We start from the raw sequence: 19,088 nt of genomic DNA, 5'->3' as shown, positions 1-19,088 counted from the left end.
TGGCTTCACCTCATCTGATGGCTGCTTGGCTTCTCCAACAACCTACCAGGGGGTTGTGCAGCCTTGGCTGAAGCACATCCACTGACAGGAGCTCTCTACCTACCAAGGACGGCGGCATTCTGCTTTAAGAAAAACTGTGAGAAAAGTGTCCCACATCCCCACACCCAGATCTTACAACGCATCTCCCTGGAGCATCCACTGCTGTGGTGTGGAAAGGTAGTGAACTCCCTATTTTGTAGGATGGCTTTTCCGGATGGGACAAAGGAACCCTGCTCCCATACTATCTAGTTGCCGGGCAGGACTCTCTCCTGGGTCAGTACTCCGTGAGCAGCCGAGTCACTGAAGGGTTCCCTCAGAAAACACGCCTCAGGTGCTCCTCAGGGTGCTATGCTCACCCTAAGCCTCCCCTGCCACAGGCTGATGATGCCCACTTGTCACCCTTCCTGGGTGCAGAGCCAGCCTCAGACAACCATCCATCTAAACAGCCCTGCAGAATGCAGTGAGACAATCGAACGGGCCCTTCGCCCATAGTGACCACGTGACCCCCATTTCTCTTTGTAGTGCCTTCAGATTTGGGATGAAGGAAAGTCAGTGTTTGCAGACAAACAGATGCCTCTTTGGGGGCTGGAGGGAAAATCTCAGAGGGGAGAGGTATCCTTACTGCCTCACAGGAACACAGGATTCAGGCGTGGATCTTTTGCTACTGAGGTTGACTTCAATAGCACCAGTGGGCTGTTCCTAGATTCCCTTGGGAGAGCCTTCAGGGACCCTACTGCTCACTAGAGGATGTGTATCCCAGGAGAGAAGCCTCCCAGACCAGCTGCTGAGCAGTGTAGAAGCCATGTCCCTTTGTTTGTCCACAGCAGTATTAAACATGTCACAAGCCTGGTCTGTGAGCCAATTCCGGACCCGCCGCCCTGCTTCTCTTTCTGTTCCCTCCCCAGCTCTGCTCTTGCCTTGATGGTTCTAGCTCGGGGCGCCTGTGCCTGGCCCATCTGTTCAGTCCCATATGCTTCCCGCAAGGACTGCCAAGTCAGGGCCTGGTGCTCAGTGACTCGCCTCCAGCCCGGGGTGGCTGGTCTCAGCTTTCTCAGTCCAACCTGGTCGCTAGGAAACAGCCTCATTGTGCTTCAAGAGCAGCCTTGGATGCTGTCCTAGAGTAGTTGTAGGGATGGGGCTGCTGGGCACCCAGATGGGCACCTGATGGGCATCCAGACTGGCCTCCCTCAGGGACCTTCCACAGGTCATTTGGACCTGACCTTGGGAGACGGGACTTCAGGGCCCAGGTCCTTGGAAGTTAAAGAGGAAGCAGGCCCTCTAGGGCTAGAGTGTTCCCTTGGGGTAAATCTGGACCATGGCGTGGAGAAATGGTTCAGAAAAATTAAGACTTGGAAGAAAATGGGAAAGGCATTTAATCTTTCTGTTATGCCTCTGCAAATCAAAAGAACTTAACTGTGAACTTCACTGATGCAGTCCCATTCCAAAATGGGGGAATATTTAAAGGGTTACAGATGAATATCGATAGGCAGCCCGGTGGCTGGGAGTTTGCAATGAGTCAGGCCAGCCTGAGATACAGTGTAACTAAAATCCCTCCAGCCCACCTCCCAGTTTACCTACATTTTGGGAGAAGTTTTCCCTGGCTTTGCTTATCCCTTCTTGTTGGGTCAGATTACAGGTGGATTATACATGCCTAGAGTGGGGTCATGGGACACTTCTCCTCAGCGAATTCCAGTGCAGGCCCAAGGCCCAATGCAGGACTATCATGTGGACTTCAGGGTAAAATTGCCAAGATCCAGTTCTGATGCTTCACTTTTCTAGCTGTGATCCTGGGCAACTCCCTGTGAGCCTCAGTTTCTGGTGTGGAAATTGGCAATGCTAATTTCACCCATAACTTTGTTGAAAGAATGATGCTTAAAACTCTTGCTGCCACAGATCTAGTCACAGGAGGAGGGGAGAAGCCTGGGGTAGGGGGGATGTCCTAGGAAAGGCAGCCTGGCAATGTCAAGGTTCCCATGCGAATGTCCCAAAAACAATTCCCAGATTCCGCAGCTAAAGCTCTGGCTGGGGTCGTGGAGTAGCCAGAGAGTGGCCAGATCCGAAGACTAGGCCCGATCTGGTTTCTAAGCACAAGGAAGAACTAGGTGGGAATTTCATCAGCCACCCACAGCGCAGACCTAACAAATTGCTCTTTGCCCCACTGGTACGGGTAAAGGCTGCCAGCTCCCCCCTCCCTCCCCTCTCCCCTTTCTCTCTGCTCCACTTCCCCTCCCCTCTAAGATGAGATTGGATTCTCGTTTTACAGGGACATTCTGACACCTGCAGCCAACCAACTGCTCCACTTAATAGGAAGACACTGTGACTGAAATTAACTCCAGAGGGGAGTTTCCAAGCCACCGCTCAGGCAGGCTTGTCTGCTTGCTACCAGTTTAGACTTGGCCTCCATTCTGCCACGCCCACTCCTTAAGCCCTTCCTTTCTTGTCCCTACCACAGCTACGAGGAAATGTCGTTGCTCCTAAATATCCACGTTGGAGCTAGACAGGCAGGAGAGACGCCCTCCTTGTAGGCACAAGGATGAAGAATGAAGGAGCTGGAGAGGAACAGCCTTAGAACCAGACCAAGGAATTCAGTTTCACTTCAGTTTATCAGCCTTTCCATCTGGGGCAAGTCGCTAAGCCTTCCCGGGCCTCAGCTTCCTGAATTGCAAAGTGGATACAATTGTAGCAGCTTGGTAGGGGTAACTGTAACTTGTGGAAGACACACCGCCTAGGAGCAGGTGCACATAGTAGGTGCTTTAGCTATGAGAGACCACAGGCTGGGGAGATGGCTCTGCAGGTAAAGGCACTTGCTGTGAACCCTGACAACCACTTCCATCCCATGGCCCTACACAGCGGAAGGAGAGAACTAATTCAAATTGTCCTCTGACCTTCAAACTTTCTCACACACACACACACACACTTTCTTTTAAAGATATGATAGCCCAGCTAAAGTCCAAATTTCAGTTTTGGAGCAGAGAGAGAAAACTCTCTCAGCTCGGCGGACTCCATCTTTTCAGCTAACTGTTTGCTACCCAAAGACAAAGCTTAGGTTGATGGCTGTGAGAACTTGGGTTCCATTTAAACCCAGATCAAGGGCTGAGATGTAGCTCTCTGGTAGAGTTCTTGCATAGCATGTGCAGGGCCCTGGGTTTGGTCAACAACCCCCAAAAACCCACACACATAAATCAAAAACAAAATAAATTAACATTTAAAATCTCCCTCTGGTAAGATTTTTTTTTTTTTTGATGAAACTACTTGAGTTTTTTGTTTGGTTTTTTTACTGGATGACCTTTAACACTTATTAAAACATTTGAAGCCACAGAGAAGACTCAGTTATAAGTCAATCTGCCAGGTGGATACTTAACCAGTTGGTACCCATTAAGAACAAATTTAATAGCTGGTGTCAGAAATCCTAGAGAGGTATTGCCAGTGGCTCAGTGCTGCCACCTATCTGTGAGAACCAGCACAGCAGTGATGCACTCTAAGACTAGGGTTTCTTGGTTCCAAGGGCGGAGCAAAGAGAAAACAGGGTTTTAGTAGTAAAGTCCTTCCCTTCTGGGCATCAAACCAGGCAAGCACTTCCCTACTCAGACACACACTGCAACTGTACCTCAGTGGATTTTATTTAAAGATGAGATGAGCTAGTGTGCATGTTACACCTGCCGCTCGCTAACTATCTAGGCGTTCACAGGGAAGGGAGGTAGTTTCACAGAGCTTCAGTTTTCAAATTGAAAGGTGGCATCATCAGAAGGGTACCACAAAGCCAACTGAAAGGACTTGTTTTGTCAAAAGTGTCCTGTAGGGCTGAGGAGATAGCTCAGTGTGTGAAGTGCTCACCACACAAGCACCTGAACCGCACCTCCAGCATCCATGTAAAAGGCCGATGTGGAGGCATGGATGCAATCCCAGCGTGGGGAGGTGGAGGAGTGAAGCTGCCTGGGGCCTCGGCCCAGCTAGCTTAGCCTCATGGGTGAGCTCCAGATTCCAGTGAGAGACTGTCCCCAAAAGCAAGAAAGACGGATCCTGAGGGTGACTGCTAGCCTCCATTGAGTGCACGTGTGCGAACACACACGTGCACATACGCACACAGGCATGCACATATGCACACATGCATGCACACACACATTCACATGCACATTCATATATGCACACACATGCACGTTCATGCTTGCACACATCAGGTAGATTTGAGTGTTATTTAGATATTAGTCCTTTTTTTCAATGCCTAAAGCTTAGGCGACCCTCATTCTACACAGGCTGGATGAAAAATTGCTTTCCCAAGTGAGGAACCTCCTCAAAAGGAGAAAAGGACTGGTGAGGTTCTCAGCAGCCTGTCTTTCTCCACTGTCTGGATGTGCTGTAGACACGAGGGAGGCAGGCCCGTTCTAACACCCCTGCTTCTCCAAGGAGCCATTCCATTTCTGGTGTGAGACTAGGAGGCTGGGAAATTACCATCTGTAGGATGTAAACTCTGACTGGCCTTCCTGGAGCGGGGTCCAGGTTGTACCCACTCACCCTTCCTCGTTTCCCCTTGATGGATGGTGCAGGGCTAGGAGGGAGCTAGCTGACAATGGTGGTCAATCTGTGGCGTGAACACCCCACATATGGATCTGACATGTACAACCTGGTCAGAGAACACTGTCCTGGATGGAGGAGATCATGGTTCCTAGCTCACGTAATGTTGCCCTTAACTCAGAACCACCAACCCTGGGTGACTGCTGAAGTCAGGACCCAGGTCCTTGGGCCAAATGTGAAACAGGTCAAGTTCACCTCAACGTTTTACATTTCGGTACTGACTCTCCATTCTCCTACCCAAGGCACGTGGCATTCAGGAACTTTCCTAGGCTATTCTGTGGGTAGCCATTTCAGTAAGTGATACAGACTACATATAACTGATGTCTACTGAGTCCACGCCATGTCCCCATGCTGTCAGGATACACACATCAGCTCCACAAGGCATCCCAGCCACTACTAGGGCTGACCTCACTCAAAGCTTGTCTGAGCCTCGGTCCTGGTTCTCCTGCTGACTAGCTGTGTGGCCCCTGGCTTGTTATCTACCCCTTGAAGCTCTGTCCTTCCTGCTCTGTGCCCCGTAGGACATGAGACCTCTGGCTTCAGCTACTGATATCAAATAGGCTTATTACACAGAATGCTCTCTGCTCGTCTACAATGTTCTTCCCTGCTTAGGACAGACTCTGGGCTTTACTCTTGGGAAAGGTTCTGCCAACGAGCTCGCCTCCAAAGTGGAGAGAGTGCTATTAGCACCTCTCACGGTACACTTTTGGAAGACTATGTCGGACGGCACCTCTTACATACACAGTTCTGGTGTATGGGAAATGTTCAGTTGATTCAGCTTTTGTTCCTAACCAGACCTCCAAAAAGATGAGGTGACTGAAGTCCCAGAATCAAAATGATGTGCCCAAGGTCACACACACAGGGGCCTCGAACCCAGAGCTTCCATCGTGAGACCTATTAGATACCTCTATCATTGGAGGTTGACCATTCTGAATGACTCGTGGGAGATGCATTGTGGGAGGAGATAGCTGTTTCCCTACACAAGAGCACCGTGACAATCCCCACAGGAGCTGTCAAGACTTGGTCCAAAGAGAGTAAGGCCAGGCAGCCAAGTGCCTTAGAGGACAGGTGGATGACAGCTCCACATGCAGGTGGCTCAGTGCAGAGACAGAACAGCCCGGCTTCATTAAGCTATTAACTTTCTTTTTACCATTTGCTGGTTTCAAATTAAAATAAGTCTAGCCAACTCACAAAGCCACCCACCAGCTTCAGCATGATTGAAGTCAGCTGATTCAAAATGACAGCCTCGCAGGGCGTTTACAGAGGAGGGTGAGAAGGGAACAGAGCCGGGAAGACTTCTGCTCCATCCAGGCCTGCCAAAGGGAGGGAACTTGTCTACAGTACCCCCAAGAATGAACAGGGCTGTTCTCAGCCTGCTGGCTCCTGACAGAGTCATGAATGAAAGGCCAGAACAGAAGGTTATTGGGCCATTCAAAACCCATCTGTAAATGCACTCGCAGGGGGTAAAGGGTTAAAAGTCAGCCCATCTCGTATTTAAGGGTGTCTCTGGTGCTCTCAGCATTTGCCCTATAGGATTTCCATTTTGACGGTTTCATTTATGTGTGGGCAACACAGTCCTTTTTGCACACTGGTGGTCCAATTACAGTATGAAGTCATCATGAGGCCCTTCTACTTGTCTAGTACTAAGCCTGGTCCCTGGAACCCTAGGGTTGAGTAGAGCCACCGTTCAGAATCCCAGACCCAGGATCCAGCCAGTCTGAGGATGGGGGTTGAAGGGAACCATCTAGCAAAGATTTCTTGGGGTGCGGGCAGAGATAAGTTCGTAGTTTGGCAGAGGAGTGTGTAGGAGGAAGGCGTGGCTTTCTGGTTTGGTCATTGGTTCCCAAACTTGTCTCTATACAGAGCAACAGGAATGGTCTTAAATCACACCCATGCATGGTTTTTACTATTTTTGGGAATAATTTAGCTGGCCTTGGGTATAGCCTGAGATTTAAAAAGCAACAAACAAACAAACAACAACAGCAAAGCAAGATAATTCTGATATTGGGTCACGTTTGGGAATCATTATTTTGGGGTCCATTCAGAAATATGGGTTTCATTTCATACCTGTATGGATGTCTCCCATCTCTAACAGATTGCCAGAGTGGGGATTCTAAGTGAGCATCATCTTAGAGGAAAGGTTTCGGGTCCCGGGGAAAGGAACCCCTGGTTTGTAGAACAAGCTTCCCATCTCCTTCTTAAACCCCTGCCTGCTGCTTCTTCACCAGGACAAAGCTCTTTATCCCAAGGTGAGAAATGAGACTTGAGACAGCAATGCCCCTGGGAGAAGAGCCACTCAAACCCATGCTCAGCTATAAATGACTGTTGAGGAGGAAGGGAGACTCAGACGCCCTGACAGCCTGACAGGAGGAGTGTGAAAACAGTAAAGCCAGAGATGCCTTCAATTTAGAAACAGGAAGCCTAGTCCCAGAGGTATGACCCACCCTGGCCAAGGCCATCTGCTCCGCCCGTCACAGTGGAGTCTGGAGCCCAACTAGGGGTAATGCTGACTTCGAGCGGCCGCTGAGATCTGTCGTGTGGGAGCCCTGTGGAGGTGGTCTCTGCACAGACATTGCATTGCCCTCCGGCAGCAGGCAGCATATAGACAGGTGCCAAGCATTTTCTCATGAACAGTGCCCATGGGTTCTAGCTAATGTGGGCATTCATTGTGTGGCGTCCAGGGACATTAAGTAACCTGGTATGTGTGAGGCTGTCAGCATGCGTTAGCTGCTTTGTTCACTGCTGTGACCAAATAATTGACAAGAAATGACTTAACAGAAGGAAGATATTTATTTTGGCTTGTGGTTTGGGATCCATTACGGTGAGAAGACATGGCGGCTGTGTTGGGGAAGGCATGGCAAGCCTACAGCAGTGGCAGGAAAGGCTAGCTCACATTTGGACAGACCAGGAAAGCAGAAGGGAGAGTGCTGGAACTAAGCTGGTTTTCTTCAGTCCTAAAGGGAAAGGGTGCCAGGTATTCCTTCTCAATGAATCCTTTCTGGAATTGTCTTGACCAGATGTACCCAAAATGTCCCTTGGGTGACTGTAAATTCACGCTAGATTGACTATCACAAGGCTCAGGGAAAACCAGCTCACTCGTGTCCTCTTTGAGAAATGGGGTTGATCTCCAGGCCCTCCTCTCCCCTGCCTCCTGGCTTGTGGTTTGAGTGGCCTCCTTTACCACTGATTCCTGCCATGGTTTTCCACCCTCATGAGAGCCACTTGTGGACCACTTGACCTTTGACCAGAACCTCCAAGACCATGAACCAAAACAAACCTTTTCTTTTTTAAAAGCAACTATCTTCAACATTTTCCTTATGACCTCGGGGCTGAATAATAACAGTGCCTTTGTGTTATGTCTCCCAGAGTCCCTCTTTCAGAATTTCCCAGCCTGAGATAACCAGTGGCTGCCTCTGGATTTGCTGGTGTGGCTTTGATACTGGCAGAGGAAGCAGCGGCCCCTAGGTAGGCTGTGTAGGCACCATTAGGACAGCAAAGGGGAAGCTGTGATCCCACCAGGCTCAGGGACATTGTCTTAGAGCTAAGCCCTGCATATAGAGAGCTGAAATGTCTCATACCAGTTTCAGGACAGGGATGAAGAGTGCTCTTGATTTCACATAGTGCAGTCCTGCTGAGGCTTGGTCAGAGAACTTGTCCACACTTCCAGCTACCTTTGCTCAGCCTTGGTCCCCTGTGGCTGCTCCTCAAAGTATGGATTTGTGGGGGGGAGGGCTGTCCTTTCTTGTCCCTGCTCCATAGCGCAGGGCAAGAAGTAGATGTGGGCCGCACACTGCTGCCTGGTGGCACTAAGGAGCCTGCTGGACTTTATCCAAGTCCATTTGTCTTTCTGTGCTTGGATGGTGGGGCAAGACAAGACAGATTGGCTATTATCAGGCAATTAAAGAGTCTTGGGCCGCTCTGAGCTTACTCTTCTCTGTAAAGCATGCTAGGATGAAGCCTATCTTGCCGCCTGCAGGACTAACAAGGTGACAGGTCAAGGTATGCGGATGTATGTGGCAGCTCTCATGGCCGTGCGCTATCCAGCTCCCCTCTGGGCTGGTGTGCTGGTGTTGTTATCTTCCCGGACATCCCCTGCTTCTGTGATTCCAGATCCCATCCCTGCAAACCTCAGGCTAGACAGAGCCCAGCTCCCTAGGGTAACAACACTCATCTATGTTGCCCTCAAGACTCCGAGGGCATAGCCACAAGCATCACCTAATAGGACAGATCTCATAGCTCACTACCCGCCCATCGCCAGCGCCATAACCATCCAGAAAGAAAGAAGTGGGGAGAAAGCTCCCCAGAAGCAGCCAGCTAGGGTTGTCGGCTCCTAGGAGACCACACATTCAAGAGGCTGAGTTGACATTTACGGTGAGAAGTTTTATCCCTGTGGTAAATAACCTCTAATGGTGCAGGTCATTACACTAATTACAGCAGATAATTAATTTTCTCATTCTTCTTATGCATTTATTTTTTTTTAAGGTGGCCACTTATCTATCACCAGAGAAAGGAAATTTGTTTCTTTGCTTTCTGTATAGATAGGCCTGAGTAAATCTGCTCCTGCTGGTGTCTGATGGCAGGAGTGGTTCCCCTTGGTCTCCTGGTAGGCCACTAGAGGTGACTGAGAACCCTGCCCTTCTTGGACAGGGGTCTTAGGCATTGCTCTCATTCAGACACTTCCTGCTGAGCACCCTCTGAGGATGGCCTTTAGGTCTACAAGTTCCTCATCGGTTTGTTCCCAGGGGAATGCTCACTTGCAAGTGATGGAAGGTTCCTTGGTCTAACTTGGTCAGACCATCATTCTAGATGTTTCTAACATCATTCTACCACTGCTTTGGCTTCATAGAGTGTTTCCCAAAGGTCTGTGGGTGCAAGGTGTGGTTCCCAGGTGTCACCATTGGGAGCAGCAGTGGGCCATTGGGAGGCGGGTTCTTCTGGGAGGGTCTTAGGTAATTGGGGAGTTGTGAGACCCAGCCTGTCCTCTCCTCTGCCTCCTGACTTATGGTTTGAGTGACTTCCTTTACTCCCAACTCCAGCTATGATTTCTTCCCTCACCGAGCTGCAGAATGTGGACCACTTGATCTTCGACTGGAACCTCCAAAACCATGGGCCAAAATAAACTTTTGTCTTTAAAAGTTACTTCTCTCTGTGTTTTTATTGTGGCAACACAGGGCTGACCAATAGTGGTACCTTTGTGTTATATCTCCCCTGAGCCCCACTTTCAGAATTTCCACTGCCTCCGATAACCAGGCATTGCCTCTGGAGGGACACTAGTTCTTATCCATGGCCGGCTCAGCTCTCAGCTCAGTAAACATCTCACTCAAGTTCATTTTCACAGTCTCTAGGAGAGGCCTGAATGAACTGTACAAGCAGCACATTGTATATATCTTATCCCATTCAACTGATAAAGAGCATAATGTTTAATTGGAACAAAGAGGAAATTGAGGCTCAAGGAAGCTTGGCCCAGATTACTTCCTGGGAACACAGTCATAATTGACTGGGCATCCCTGTGGCACCAACATTTTATTCTGACTTTAAGCCCCTCCGTTCCTCTGCTCTTATCTGCTGCCAAGATCCCTATGCCCTCTGGGATCCACAACACTTCATTTTCTAGACCCCTACAGTCCTAACCAAGCTGATACTTCCAATGGGGACCATGGGCATCTCTATACACTCTCTCTCCCTGTGGGGGGGACTACAGGCGTCTTGGCATCCTCCCTCTCCCTACAATTCTCCAGAGGCCTGCATGGTCTGAGCATTTGGGATTTCTTGATAACGGACTTACATTTTAAAAGGGTTTTGATGTAGACAGTCCTTTCGTTGCCCACTGCATTGGGTCTATGATAGTGTCAAGGGGCATATTAGTTTGGCATTATTCCAATGCCAAGATGAGAGACTGAGGTGTTCCGGGTGACAGGACTGAGCAGACAGGTACACAGAGCTGGAACCAGAGCTCCTCCCCCCTGCCCCCTTACCCAGTGTCTGTCTATCTTATCAGCGTAGAGAGCTGAGGAAAGTGTAGGATAGGGGTGCATGCTTCAGCATGTCCCTCTAGCCCCACCAGGGCTACCTGTGCCTAGTGGGACCTGTCCGGGACCAGCAGCAGGCCTATTGTTTCTGGGTTGAGGAGAGAGTGGCAAGGACCCAACTCCCATAGTTCATCATCCCCACCTGGCCTCTGGTACAGTTGGAAGCACTAGGCTAGGTTTTCTCATCTGCAAAATAGCAAATCTTTTGTGAAACCCCAAATGTGTAGCCTCAAAAGTGATTTCCAGCCCCCTTTATTCTGACCTTCTGGTTCCTTGTACAGAATCTGTGTTCTTTATCGGAAGCAGATCTCAAGGAGACCTCTGTGACTCCAGTCCACAGCCCAGAGTCCCAGAGCTTGCCTTTCCTTTAGTGCATTTGGTGGGAAGCAATCCTCTAGGAGGGGAACGAAGGAGGGGGCACTCTTCCCGAGAATCAGGCTTCCAGGGCCAGGAGTGGACACCAGCTAGCCTAGCCTGCCCATTTTACAGGTGAAGGAAGTGAATGAGGCCCACGGGAAGAGAATGTCTTGCTCACAATCACAGACCCAGACCCAGACAGCAGACAGCCTGCGTCCTAGCCTAGCAGTCATCAGCCCAGGCTCTCTTGTGGGAAGCCAGGGATGCTGTGAGGGAGATGGGCATCAGAGTCAGCAGCCCTGAAATACAAGTGCAACATGGATTTCCCAAACTGGGGTGGAAATTAGAAACAGCAGATTGATCAATGCTAATAAGGCCTTTTGAAAACATAAAAATAGAAACAAATCTAGGGATTAAAATAAAAGACGACAAGGAAGGAGCCGTTCAACTTCATGCATAAATCTGCTCGGCAGAGCGAACTGAATCATAGCGTTTCCGGACTGGAGTTGAGGTGTGCCTATGCAAGAGACATGTGCCGTGTCGAGTCTGGTTCTGGGTGTCCAGCCTCAGGCTTTTGTCAAGGTCATAGCTCTGATGCCAAGACCCTAGTATCCCCAACTCCTCATAGGGTCTTCTCCAAGAAGCCCATGCCTCTGCCTACTGCCTGGGAACCTAGGCAGCTCTAAGCTGCTGTGTCCAGGCCAGGAGCCTGCAGAAGCTTAAGGCTGCGTGCTTAGTATCTGGGAGTGCCGGGTGGTGAGATCTGGGGACAACGCATAATGCTTTGGAGACAACTGGGGAAAGGGCTGGTCATACTGGGCAGGAGATGTGAGGAACTGTGGCTGAGGTGGAGCACACTGGAAAGATAGACAGTAGAGAGATGGACAGAAGGGAAGAGTTACTAAGACTCAGAGAAAGCTTCTAAACATGGGGAGGGAGATGCCACAAAGACAGTCTTAAAGAGGAGAGACCTCAAAGGAAGAGAGCTCTCCTCTATGAGGATGTGCACACAGGTGGGTCCTTCTCTGTGTCATGTGCTATCCCACCATTGAGCCCCTTCCTTCTTATAGACAGAGTCTCACTATGTAGTCCTGGCTGGCCTGGAACTCACTGTGTAGACTAGGCTGGACTCAGACTCACAAAGGTCACCTGCCCCTGCTGCCTGAGTGCAGGGATTAAAGATGTATCCTATCATGACCAGCGCCATTAAAAAAGCTCCAGTCAGTGCAGGTTACTTGCCTTGGAATGGCTCTGTTTCTCCATATTTCACAATACTGCATCAGCTATAATCATGGAGACTATAATCACGTGTTTTGTTTTTGCACTAAATGTGTGTGAGGCACCATGAAAAGGGCTCTGTGTACACTAACCCGTTTAATTCCCTCAATGACTCTTGGAAGCTGACACTGTTTATCACAGAGAATGAAGCAGGCTTGCAGGAGTTAACTTAGGCCCAAGTATACCCAGAGAGGAAGTAATATTTTCCATGCCAGAGGTTCTAAATCCCATCCCATGTGCCTTCTCAGGACAGCATGGTACCGGATAGGCTCTATACTCTTCCAACTCCAGGAATATGCTGTAAGCCTTATGCTCAGGAAAGATACCACAGAGAGAGGTCTTTGGCTTCTGGAATTGGGGAGGGCAGCCAGGAGTCATGTGGGAACCCCATGGCTGATTTGACAGGGTGTCATGCCTTCCTGTCCAACCAGGGTTCTGAACACCTTTCTAGGAGGGAGAGCAAGCCAGAAGCGCAGGGAAGCAGCAGGCACTAATAAATCCCGCCCTTGCTCCCTGTCAACCCAGAAGGAGGCCTCTGAGTGCTTCAAAAACTGGGTTAAAAATGGCTCGGCGGTACCTATCTTATCTGCTTTGCACCGAAAGCCTTCAGTGCGTGGCGGGTTTCCACGCAGAATTCTCCCTGCTAATCCCCTTTTGTCAGCTCTGATGCCGACATTGCAATACCAGCCTCGTCCCGGCGATTTGAGAGGGATTACAGACCCTCAATCCTTCAGCATGCGGGAGAAGAATGTTTTCTCAAATCAAATTTCTCACAAATCTGTTTTCAAAAATAATCAAGGTGCAAATCCCCCTCAGAATGGCAGGATCCGGGGGGTGGGGGGAGACACTGGCTCTCCCACACGCAACATAGCAACAGAATACTGTCTCTGAGGAGGGAGGGGCGGACACGGAGCTACCTGGCCAATTAGGCACCCACCCCAGGCTTCTGTGCTTGCTAAAGGGGGCTCTGTAAGAGGGGGTAGGGGCGGGCAGGTGCTGTGGTGCAGGTTCTTGTTCACATCGGCTGTGATGCTGATTCTGAGGGGTCTTATGTATGGGAGCAAGATGGGGAAATGATAAAGCCAGATTCCAGTTAATGTAATGTGCCCTAGTCAGCTGTCACGTGACCTGCACCAGGCTGGGCATTTAGGGGCACAGATGAGGAATACAGTTTTATTCACTCTTGTTTTGAAGAGACTACTGTCTAACAGGCCAGGCTGGGACAGGGCTATCATGGGGTAGAAGGACAGGGTAGAGGCATTCATGACTCAGCCAACACAGGCAGCCTTCTGGATATATTGGAGAGGAGGGACACGGTCCTGGATCTTGGATGTATCAAAGCCTGTCCCCCTACTGTGCAGAAACAAGGCCAATGGGCACCAAGGAGACTTGAGTGCTGGCTGGACTGGCTGAGGGACCTCTGGTCATGGCTTCTTCCTGGCATCCACATTATACGGTGCATCCAATTGTGGTTTCTGCCTTGTTTGGTGAGATGGGTCTCTAAGGTCCATCTGTCTGCTAGGTGTGGTTCTGGGTGGTCAGGATGAAGTAACTTGGGCCCAAGATGGTTTAGGTTGGCAGAGTTCTTTCAAGTCTCTCGGGTCTCTAAACTACATCAGGGGTCTATGCTGCCACTTGCACAAATGACTTTTGGATGCATTGGTGGCCAGAGTTGATAGGTAGGGACACAAAGCCATCCATGTGCACATCTTCTCTTTATCGAACCCACATGCCTTCTGCCCAACAGGTACTAGGCTGCCCCTGTCCCTCAAGCAGATTGGAGTTTAAGTGTTCCGAACCTTATCTGGTCTCAGAATCTGAGATTTCTTCCTAGTTCTTGAAGCTGCACTCTGATGTTTTCCAAGAGTTAAGGCCTCTGGTAAAAAATCAGTCTTAAAGCCTGAGTTTGACTCCACCCCTGGGCTACGGGTAGTCGTGGGAAGTGAGTATGGCTTTTCCATCTCCAGCTGCCAGCGGCGTGAGGCTGCCCACCCGGCCCACGTTTAGGGAGTCCAGCAAGAAACAGATTGCCCTGTTTAAAGATGGACATGCAGCCCTGGAGGTTACTCGAAGCTCAGCCTGCTCTCAAATGCATAACTCCAATATTTTCTTCTTAAGCAATTCTTCTGCCCTTTGATGTTCTGAGGCAGACACAATCGCATGGGGTTTGATGCACAGGAGGAGGGGGATGCGAGGAAGCTGAGGGGAGCGGGGAGAGAACAGGGAAGGAAAAGCCTCAGCTCTGCCTGCTGGTGCTCTCCTGGCCCATTCTCATTCACTGCTTCATCCCTGGCTGGTCAAAAAATTTGCAATCTATGGACGCTGCCTCACGGGACCTGAGTTCTCAAGAGCCAGAGATATGGGTTCAGTCACTGGGTGTCATGGCTTTAAGGGCAGATTTTTAAAAGGATTTTTAAAGCGGATGATGATGATGAAGATGATGATGAAGATGATGAAGATGAAGATGATGATGTATGTGCATGTGCATGTGTATATATGTGTGTGGGAAGGCACTTGTGACATGGCGTGCCTGTCAAGAGCAGAGGACAACTTTATGGAGCTGGTTCTCTCCTCCACCTTCACATGGGTTCTGGGGATCAAACTCGGACTTGTGCAGCAAGCACTTTTACCCACTGAGCTATATTGTCTGCCCCGGGGGCACAACTTTCCCGTGTATGTAGTTTTTGTTTCATTTTTTGTTCTTTTTAAAAATTCCGAGACTCACTGGCGAATTCTTAGGGTGTGCCAGGGTCTCAGGAGAAGAAAGGAGGAGGGGCTTTAAAGTAAAGTTTGCTGGGGGACAGGGAAAGGGGAAGGGGATGAAGGGAGAAAGGAAGGGAGAGACCAGAGGGACCAAGGAAGAGAGAAGTACAAAAGAGGTGAAGCAGAAACAAAGAGAAGAGGAAGAAGTGGGGAGGGACCTGAGACAAGCTTGGCAAAGAAGAGACATTGGCTGGAGGTGCTGTTTCAGCCAAGTTGGGTTACGATCAGAGCTCAGCAGCTGGGGTCAAAGAAGGTCACTGAGGCCCAGATCATTGAGAGGACTCGTCCAAGAGTGAATTCCACTTCCAGAGCCCTTAATCCATCAATCCTGCCACGTCTCCTTGTCCCAAAGGGTACCTCACTAAACTACATTTAGATGCCAAGATCTTGGTCATCTATCTTCTACGTATACTCAAATCACAACCCAAGCCCTCATCATGGCTGTGCTCCCTGGAGTCAGAGCTGACCTGACAGGAGACAGGTCAGGGGTGGGGAGGGCCACGTGCTAAATGGTGGCAGTTGTATTTGAATGAGGAGAGCCCTTCTTCAGGGTGGCAGTGACATGGGATACTATTACACGGCTTTTGCCTGGCCAGGCCGTTTGGGGAATAGGTGAGCACTTTCAAGCATTCCCTTTTAGGAGGGAAGCAGTACGCTTCATTATCATATTTTAATTAAAAGGGAAAAAATCCTATTAAACAATTCCCAATGTGTTGGGATTAGCAAAAACCAGCACCTGGGACCCAGAAACCCAGCTTGTAAGAATACACGAACAAGGCTTATCTTCCTCGTGCCAGTTAATGAAATGGCTTCCTGGGGGCCCATCCTTAGCTGGCCAGACAGGGTGGCCCATGCTGAGTGGGCCCCACCTCATTATCTCCTCAAGGAGGAGGATGGGACGGGGAGGAGGGAAGTTCCTGGTCCTTCATCTCCGAGGGTTGGAACCAGTAAACCCTTTGCTCAAAGTGTTGCTGGCCAGAAACCCGTCTTTAGTATCAGATAGTACCAAGGCCTTGAATTCCAGCTTAACAATACACAAACAGAGTGATAGCAGGTCACCCTGATTCTACTGAGCCTCAGTGTGCTGGCTGGTCTTAAGTCAACTTGATACAAGCTAGAATTATCTAAAAGGAGGGAGCCTCCACTGAGAAAATGGCTTCGTAAGATCCAGCTGCAAGGCATTTAATTAATTACTTAAGATTGACAGGGGAGGGCCCTGTCCGTTGTGGGAGGTGCTAACCCTGGGCTGGTGGTCCTGGGTTCTATAAGAAAGCAGGCTGAGCAAGCCATGATGAGCAAGCCAGTAAGCAGCACCCCTCCATGGTCTCTGCTTCAGCTCCTACCTCCAGGTTCCTGTCCTTTTTAAGTTCCTATCCCAATGTCCTTCAATGATGACCAGTGCTGTGGAAGTGTAAGCTGAATAAACCCTGTCCTCAAAACCTGCTTTTTGGTCATGGTGTTTTGTCAAAGCCATAGAAACCCTGATTAAGACATTCAGTTTCTCAGTTTCTTAATCTCTGAACTTTACTTTGATTTTGTAGAGTCCCCACCTCATCTTATAAACGAAAAGAACCCAGTATGGCACCCAGGTGGGAGTAAGCCAATGAGTAATTGTATTCTCTAATAAGGCTGTTGCTACTCCATTCACCCCTACCAGGAACTTTGCAGGAAGCCCACCCTATCCTTAAGCATGCTGGTCCCTGGCGTCAGCTGGGGATGTGACAAAGGGCAGTGCTATGCTTTCTCGGGCTCCCCTGGCTTTCTCTGTGCTTTCCCACATGCCAAGCCCTGAATAGGAATTCATGTTACGCCAATATTCATCCTTGCCCACCTTGCTGGCTCTCCCTGCCAGCATCAGCTCTTGGCTCAACAGTATGTCCTGTCGTTATGTCATTGTGGCTCTCGCTGATGCCAAGACTAGGACGGAGGCTGGCCCTGTGCCCACACCATCCCAGCCTTTCATAGAGACACTGTAACCTGAACCAGGTTCTGGAATCTCCTTGCGACTCCAGACATCTTTAGAGTGGGGACCGTACTCTGCATATATATTATAGCGGTGTGGGCTGTCGTTCTTGTGAGAGTCCTCACAGAGGGAGTGGGTGTGCCTCTGACTCTTTTCCTGCTCTCGGGACACCTCCCACTGCTGTGCCTCATCCAGCCCTGGTATGAGGGTTCGTGCCTAGTCTTAGTGTAACCCCTTAATGCCGTGTTTCCTTGATGTCCTTGGGAGGTCTGCTCTTTTTTTTTTTTTTTTTGGAAGAAGAGCAGAGGAGTGGATTTGGGGGAAAGGAGAGTGAGGGGTACTCAGAGGGATTGAGGGACGGAAACTGTGTTCAGGATGTAATATAGGAGAGAATAAAACAGAAAGAGTGAGGGTCAGCCGGCCTCGGTCCACTGTGGGATGCCCAGTGCCACTGCCTAGAGCACGCGCTCCTTAAATGTCTTAAAAGTAAATGAATGAATCAGAATGACATAGAACTAGATGCAAAATGGAGAAGTGGCAAGGTAGACGGCAGCTCACACTCGCACAACTTGAGGGTACAAGGACAATACCAGGAGCCATAGTCTCCCCGCAGCCCGGCCCCAAGCTCCGGATGAAATCTTGCAGCCAGAGGGTGGTTGGTGGCTTTTTCCACATCCCACACAACGAAACGCAGTTGGGGTGCCAGAATCGGTTTCCGGTCCCTCTTTTCAGCATCTTCTTACAGGGCAGAGCCCATGGGTAGAGACCATCTGGAACAGTGAGGACACAGACCCCACTTCTTAGCGTCACAGACACGGCTAAGGTAAAAAGGATGTGAATCCAGCAGAGGCAGGCAACAGTGTGCACACCACACTGAACAAACTGGGCTGTTTTACGAAATGGCCTTGGATCTACGCTGGTCAACCGAGATGGAGGCTCCACGCCAGTCAGTGGAAGACACGGAGCAGCAGTCTGGGCCGCGCGTTCAGTGGCCAACTAGCTCGGTTTTTTTTTCCGTTTTATCACTGAAAAAAAATCAGAGTCTGGACAAAGTAGGTCATGCAGCCAGCGCCACGAAAGACCGCAAGCGCAGATGCGTGTGGACATGTGGTGGCGGTTGGGGGCCAGCTCTGCCAGGCTACAGTGTACACCCCATGCAATCCATCCATCCCTGGGAAGTCCGCAGTGGTTTCCACTCTGGACACAGACTCGTACAGACACCACCACAGGAAAAGTCTCGTCCCTCCCTAAGAACTGCCTCATCTTTCTGCTGTCACTCCAACCCTGTCCCTCCCCCAGGATGGATCTGCTTTCTGTCTCAGTGGATTTGCCTGGGAGGGACATTTTACCTAAACAGGACCAGACAGTATGTGGTCACTTTAGACTGGTCTCTTTCATTCAGCTAAAGGTTTTCATGATTGATGCAAACGGATTCGGCATGAATCAGCCCATATTCCTTTTCCTAGCCAAACAATATTCCATTGTACGGATGCTCTGCTCCATCATTTTTTGTTTTTGTTTGGTTTGTGAAGGGACTTCCTGCTAGTTCCATTTTTAGTTTCCGTTTGACCATCCCTTGGTATCTCCAGGCTTTTGAAGTCCGGAGTGAACACCCTATGTACTGGTTGGATTCTGTTAAACTTAGATATATTTGGTAAGAGGAACCCCACATCAGAAAAGGCCTTCATCTAGATTGCAGGCAATTAGATGTCTGAGGTGGGAGTGGAGTGCTCCGCCCCCTGGGGTCGATGCTTCTCCTGGGCAGATAGATGGTCCTGGATGGTATAAGAAAGCAAATTAAACAAGCCACGGGGAGCACACCAGTAAGGGGGAGCACACCAGTAAGTATCCCTCCTCCCTGGCTCTGCTTCAGGTCCCGCCTCCTGGTTCCTACCTTGAGTTCCTGCCCTGACTTCTCTCAGTGGTAGAGTAGGACCCAGGAGTTGTAAGAATAAATAAACCCTTTCCTCCCCAAGTTGCTTTTAGTCGTGGTGTCTTATCACAATAGAAAAGTAACTAAGACATCCCTGCAAGGACCCAGATCTGTGTGTGCTTGGGTTACTTATATAAAATGTATACTTACATGT

This window comes from Rattus rattus, chromosome 8 (assembly GCF_011064425.1).
Source record: "Rattus rattus isolate New Zealand chromosome 8, Rrattus_CSIRO_v1, whole genome shotgun sequence".
Taxonomy (NCBI): Eukaryota; Metazoa; Chordata; class Mammalia; order Rodentia; family Muridae; genus Rattus; species Rattus rattus.
The sequence above is the reverse complement of the archived record's forward strand: the minus strand, read 5'-3'. Positions refer to the sequence as shown.